Raw genomic sequence first — 6820 nt, 5'->3', positions numbered from 1 at the left:
CCAGAAATTATGCTGATTTGTATTCCCAAATGTTTTGTACTCCTAAATTTGCCATTTATTTGATCACGGCAAAACTGGGTCTCCAGATATCACAGACATATACCATGTAGAAGCTGACAGAACATGTTCAAAACAATGGCATATATAATAGTAATTAATACATAACATAAGTAACAAATTGCATGTAAGCAGATGAGAAAGGGGCATTCAAGCTGGCAGCCCTCTCTATAAAATGCAAGCACAACAGATGCGCACTGCCAAGGGATCAGTTCCACAAAGTTATTTATTCATTTCCCCTTAAAAGGCAATTTAATGCTTGGCTTAGTCCATCTTTGCCATGTCTCTGAAGCCCATTTTACAGCAGCTGGAGGAAGAAGCTGAAGTAAGAGTGAGATGAGGATCTCCAGGTAAATGACTTGAGAGAGGACGGGCAAAAGCTGTGGAGGACAATCTTCAGTCTCCTTATTTCAGCTGGTCATTTAAACACGATTTTCTTGGCTCGCTTTTATCCACAAAACAGGCAATTCAAAGCAGGATCGGAATTTCAAATGCATAGAAAATGTAAAAGTTTAACACTGGAGCTTTTTTATATTATTTTTAAAAGACAATGGGAAGGACATGGGGCTTTGAAGTATTTGAGAAATAATTGAGTCAGTGTGGCATTTTATTTGGATATTGGGAAAGTCACAACGAGTGACTTTCCACACAAGCAGATATAAATAATTTACTTTAAATTCACATTTTATCAAAAAGCAACTATTTATAGTGTTTCACTTCATTGTACACTGTAAAAATATCTATCAGTTAACAGTTATTTCAAGTTTTTTTTCCCCATTTATTTATGATGTTGAATTACATTATGCAACACAATCTCACAGCAATTCGTAACTTTTTGATTTAGTGGCTAATTCGTACGAATTCGTACAATCTAATTCGTACAATTTAGTCCGATTTGCTCATCCCCCAATGACGGTTGGGTTTAGGGGTGGGGTTAGGTGCCACGCCTCCTTTTAAAATCGTACAATTTCGTACGACTGAATTAGCCACTAAACTGACAAAAAATACTTACATTTTCTCGTGAGATCAGGCTGCATTTATTCTGACAACTTTTAACCTAAAAAAGTTTGAAAAAGTGATTTTTTATTAGTTTAAAGTGATTTATTGTCTGGGTTGATGTTGTATATTACGCTATAAAAACCTTGTAATTAACTGCCAGTTTATTTTCTGTTACTTTACAGATTTATTTCTGAGTTTATTGTGTCTTATAAATTACATTTTTTCCAGTACTGGGTTGCAGCTGGAAGGGCATCTGCTGTGTAAAACATATGCTGGATAAGTTTGTGGTTCATTCCGCTGTGGCGACCCCTGATGAATAAAGGGACTAAGCAGAAGAAAAATAAATTAATCAGTTAATGTCCTGTCATTCCAACCTTCAGAACACACATTTAGATATTTTCATTAATTCATTCATTTTCTTTTCGGCTTAGTCCTGTTATTAATCTGGGGTCGCCACCGCGGAATGAACCGCCAACTTATCCAGCATTTGTTTTATGCAGCGGATGCCCTTCCAGCTGCAACTCATCACTGGGAAACACATACACACTTATTCACACACACATACACTACGGACAATTTAGCCTACCCAATTCATCTGTACCGCTTGTCTTTGGAGTGTGGGGGAAACCGGAGCACCCGGAGGAAAACCATGCGAACGCAGGGAGAACATGCAAACTCCACACAGAAACGCCAACTGACCCAGCCGAGGTTCGAACCAGTGACCTTCTTGCTGTGAGGCGACAGCACTACCTACTGTGCCACTGCGTCGTCATTTAGATATTTTATAATATGAAAAAGAAACTAAATTATGAAAATTGTGAAATTAAAGCAATAGCTCAGACATCAGGTCACTGCCTCAGGTCAGGGTGTGCCCTTATAGCAGTTAAAACATGCATGCGGCAGCGGAGGCGCACACTAAACTCACACGTGAAAAAAACTGGACTAGTAGATGATGTGAAGCATAATTCATTTCATTTTGGTTAACTAATCCTTTAAATACAACTCTCTTGATTTCTTAAGGGAAAAAGCACAAAAGAAATCTGCCTTTAAATTACTTGTAGCAGAGACGCAACAGCCGGTCATTTTCACATAGTTTTTTAGTTCAGGATTAATATTAGAGTAGCCTAATGAAAATGTTTAGTTGGACACTGCATAGTCCCACAGAAGTCTACACTATAAATACTATTTTAATTTATTCTATTCATACAAATTAATATTATCAAAATGAACCTATGTAATTGACCAAACACAGAACCCTTTTGAATATTTGCTTTCATTTTGACATCACTAAAGCTCACTTTTACAGTTGTGAAAAGAAACATATCATTATGCAGCAGCAGTCTCAAGTTAGGAAAGATGATCGGCCTGCGAAGTCAAGTTTACAGTCTTATAAATGGTATAGTGTGTGAGTAAGTGGATTTGTCGCAGATCAACCGCTCACATGTGCTGCAGGTAGGCTAAATAATAATCTTTTAAAAAATATGCTATATATGCTATACTGCCATATGCTCATGCAAAATTAAACACCAGAAAATATACTGTAGACCTATTTTAACGGCTAAAGCATATCGATTTTATTTTGACTTGTAAGTTTATGGCCCTAAAAATGCAAAAATGTAACCTGAAAACCAGTTATCAAAACAGGCTAAATAGGGGGAAGAAAATGGTGTCAAAGATATTCTGTAAAAATATACTTTTACTCACTGCCTGGCTAGAGAGAGACTGTGTCATGTCTTTAGATCAATATTTTTTGAAAGGACCCAGCAAACATTTGGACGTCCGATTACCGTTGAAAAGACGTCGCTCCGCCACGTTGCGTCCTGGTTGAAAAGTAGTGCCAAAATGAAAATCCAACCGACGTCTTTTACGTCTTCTGGCCGTGAATCGCACGTCTTTTCTACACGGTTCCTGCACGTCGAAATATGTCATGTTCTGGACGTTTTCTGGTTGTTTTTAAAACGTGTTATTTCTTTATAATAAGTGTTTTAATAGACTAATTATACATATAAAACAATCTAACTTATTATTTAAAGCTGTGAAATGCAATCAGGTCCAATTTCAGACCAGTTATACCTGAACCTCTTTATAGCATTGTAATCACGTGTAAATCATAATTAATACATTATGTAAGGATGCAATAGTGTTACGATTAAGCAAATTATTTATTGTGCATATAGTAACATAGTAACAGATGTACATCACTGTTAAACAGACACATCTAATAAGAATAAACAAAGCAACAACACAGAAATATGGACAACACAAGTGAAATGTTATTTTAGAGTCTTTATTTCTAATATTCTTCAGCTCTTCCTGGAAGGTGCTTGCTGTGTTCCTCCATTGCGGCATCTTTTTCTGTGTCTGTAGCATCTGGACTCACTTCACAGCATCTGAGGGAGGAGAATATGATTTTGTATTATCCTACAACTAAAAACGTACAATATATCAAGAATTACTGTCATGTTTTGTGAATGAACAGCAATGCGCCGAGCAGTATCTAATGTCAATACATACACATTCCCTACTACTCATCATTTTACAACTGCCCATATCTACACATCCACAGTTTTGTGACAAGCAAAGACTGTCATTCATGGCTTACACTAAAATTATAATTTAATATTTTTAGTCTGCTTGACGGCCTGAGTCTGTACAAACATTTTAAAACATCTGAACATTAGGCATGTCTATAAGGACATGTACAATGATGAATAACAGATGAAATCTATAGTTTAAATAATATAACATAAACGGGGTTAATTGTTGGGGTAGTAAAACATATTTTCCTGAAATATTGTGCATAAATAAACACAAACAATGCAAGATAAATATGTACCTGTTTATCAATCTTTTAATCAGGCTCGGATAGAACATCCACCAACTCCGGACAGTTGCTGAACCTAAATGTGACACCAAAATCACAGTCAGAGCGATCCAGACAGACAGAGACACACATTCTTTCACATTTCAAACTTACACAGATGCAGTTCTTCTCTTCAGCTTTGATGAACACTTCACAGGATCTCGCTCTCAGAATCCAGTCTCTTAACAGAACATGTAGACCTGCTGGAGTCCACAATGACAATTACTGTAACAGAGCAATAGCTAACATCAGGCTAATGATGACGTTAACGTTTCTAGTTGCAATTATTTACTAAAGCGTTTATCAGGATACGCAGTAATAATATCACAATACTCACCACAGGTATAAAAACTAGCTCTAGGTTTGCAAATGTGAACTCATACACATTATACACCTAAATACACTTTTTAGCATTCAACAAGTTTCTCACCTACTCTGGAGTGTCCTCAGGGAGTGGGATGACAAAGGATCATTTGCACTGGAGACAATTCTACAGACAAACAAAACAACAGTGAGAAAGGTAATAATGAAATTATTTAATGAACAGCAAATAAATAAATGCAAAGCCTTATATGATTCTTACAGTTGGCCTGGAGAAAGAGTATTGAATTCTGTCTTGACAGATGACTGACTGTTATTCACCCTGCAAGACAAATTTGAACCTTAATGCAGTTTAATTAATTACAGTACAAAAACTGTTTTACAGGAGCAGTTAAAAGAAAAGTGGTTAGACTTTACCTGTTAAATCTCCACATGAGCTAATAACACCTACATGCATATATTTACCATTTTATGTTAGTGTAAAATATTCAGTAAATAAATTTTTTATATACATGCTCATAAGTTTTGCTCTTATTGTTAATGACAGCCTATTAATGTAGGCTAAACTAAATCATTAATACTGGTATGGTAATAAATGCTGGAGACATATCTACAATAGAATGATACTATATAGCTTTTTGTTAGCTTTTCTAACAAATTCGTGCATTATTATCATTATTAAATTGTTTTATTTATACACCATTCCACTCCAAACTCACCTGAAATGGTCATTTTCAGCTCTGACTGAACACACAGCAGGTGGATGATGGGCAGAGATGCTGGAAAACATGTTGACCAGCTGTCTTCGAGGATCAGTGTAGGGAACCCCTGATAAACAGCGCCAGATTCCTGTAATAACATGACATATTGCTCAAACGCGACTTACTTTTAGCATAACGGCTAATTTTAGCCTAATCAAAGCAACTCCACATCGCTACTGGCAATGTGCATCATTTATTTCAGTTCCTTCGTGTAAAACTCAATAATGTTATTAAACGAATACAAACTGTACTTACACGGTAGGAGTCTTGTGATCATTGTCCAACTTTTCGCCGCGTCCTCATGTTCTCGTGGTGCCGGACAAAACCGGAAGAAAATGAAATTTGAAAACAGCGCCCTAGAATCCCGCGGGATTATGTTAGCCATATCGCGAGATTTGTTAGCGTTAGGAGCAAAAAAAGTTATATAGTAAAAATAGTTACTTTACTATCCTTTCACAGCACAGGACACTTTATGAATGTAATTGGTCAGTTGACAAGATGTAAATAAAATTGATTTCTGTATTTCATAAAATCTGTATTTCATCTGTTTTTAATGAGTTTAGATGCCTGAAATCTGTCCAGGTACCCACTTGGGACACACATATATTAAGTGTATACCCAGATGTACGTGCAATACTTTTTAATATTTCATAATTTCAGCAAGGGTATATGATGGACTATAAATGCACGTGTAAAGGACGTCATTTGTGGACTTAATCAGGACATGGTATATATTAAACTACATGTACATAAAATCGTAAATACACGCAACCCCAATATAAATAGACATGTTTAAATGTATACAAGCATATATTAATGCATTTAGGACATGTTGTGCATTGGTGCCGTGCGGTCGCGACGAATTTTGGCTGTGGAAAGCACGTCGCTTTCAGACCATCAGTACACAATTGATGCCGTCGTGGAGCGACATCTTTTGGCCGGGGAAAGCACGTAGTCGTCCGACCAATGTTTGCTGGGGATCTAACAAAATGCAGAGAAAAAAAATGTCGAACGTCGAAAAGTTCTACCATTAGCAGCGTCGAGCAGGGTGTAAGCCGTGATGAGGAAAGTTCCAGCTCCAACTTTTATGAAGCTTTGGACAAATAAACTGAAAATATTACGAAGGTAACAGATAAAAAAGTGGATACGGTCCTAGCCATGATTAGCGTCCAAACAGTTAAGTTTCAGGCCTTGGTTGAATGAGTGGGCCAGGCAGAGGAAAGGATAGTGCTCATTGGTCTTTGGCACCGGTACCAGGACCTGCTCAACAACCCAGACCTGTCATTATAAAGTTCCATAACTTTACAGACAAGCAGCGAGTGCTGAACGCAGCACGTAAATGTGGCACGGATCTGAAGATGAGCGCAGACGCAGGTCAGAGAATTTTATTTTTCACCGATTATTCTGCAATGGTGGTAAAGAAGCGCAAAGCTTTCGACAATGTCAAAAAACGGTTGCTGAAGTTGAAGATTGAATATGCCCTGCTGTACCCAGCAACACTGAGGTTGAACATCAACAGGACAATGAAGCCCTTCACCTCACCTGATGACGTAACTTCGTTCATTGACAACATGGGCTAGCGCAAAAAGTGGTCAGATAGCTGTGGGACATGAACACAACAACTCACCTGGTGAAGTTTTATAATGTTGCTGTTTGTTGCTTTTTAAAGTTATATATATATATATATATATATATATATATATATATATATATATATATATATATATATATATATATATATATATATGCAAACCAGAGTTACTCGTCAAAATAAAAATATTATTTTTTCTTCATGTAATATAGTTTAATTGGTTGATTT

General features: G+C 36.6%; 1 long non-coding RNA gene across 4 annotated transcripts; it reads right to left on the bottom strand.

The window, feature by feature from the left end:
- Nucleotides 1–3327: 3327 nt before the first annotated feature.
- Nucleotides 3328–5046, bottom strand: LOC130248135 (uncharacterized). Of its 4 annotated transcripts, none has more exons than XR_008839604.1 (6): nucleotides 4960–5046; nucleotides 4503–4562; nucleotides 4350–4409; nucleotides 4034–4144; nucleotides 3893–3956; nucleotides 3328–3446 (listed from the first exon to the last, which is right to left on the bottom strand). It is a non-coding gene; the product is annotated as an uncharacterized LOC130248135 (long non-coding RNA). The 4 variants fall into 4 exon arrangements; XR_008839603.1 differs by having other exon boundaries at nucleotides 4034–4122; XR_008839606.1 differs by lacking the exon at nucleotides 4503–4562.
- Between the last annotated feature and the right edge of the window lie 1774 nt (nucleotides 5047–6820).

This window comes from Danio aesculapii, chromosome 20, assembly GCF_903798145.1.
Source record: "Danio aesculapii chromosome 20, fDanAes4.1, whole genome shotgun sequence".
NCBI classification, from domain to species: domain Eukaryota; kingdom Metazoa; phylum Chordata; class Actinopteri; order Cypriniformes; family Danionidae; genus Danio; species Danio aesculapii.
Note: the sequence above shows the minus strand (reverse complement) of the source record. Positions and strands in the feature narration are given on the sequence as shown.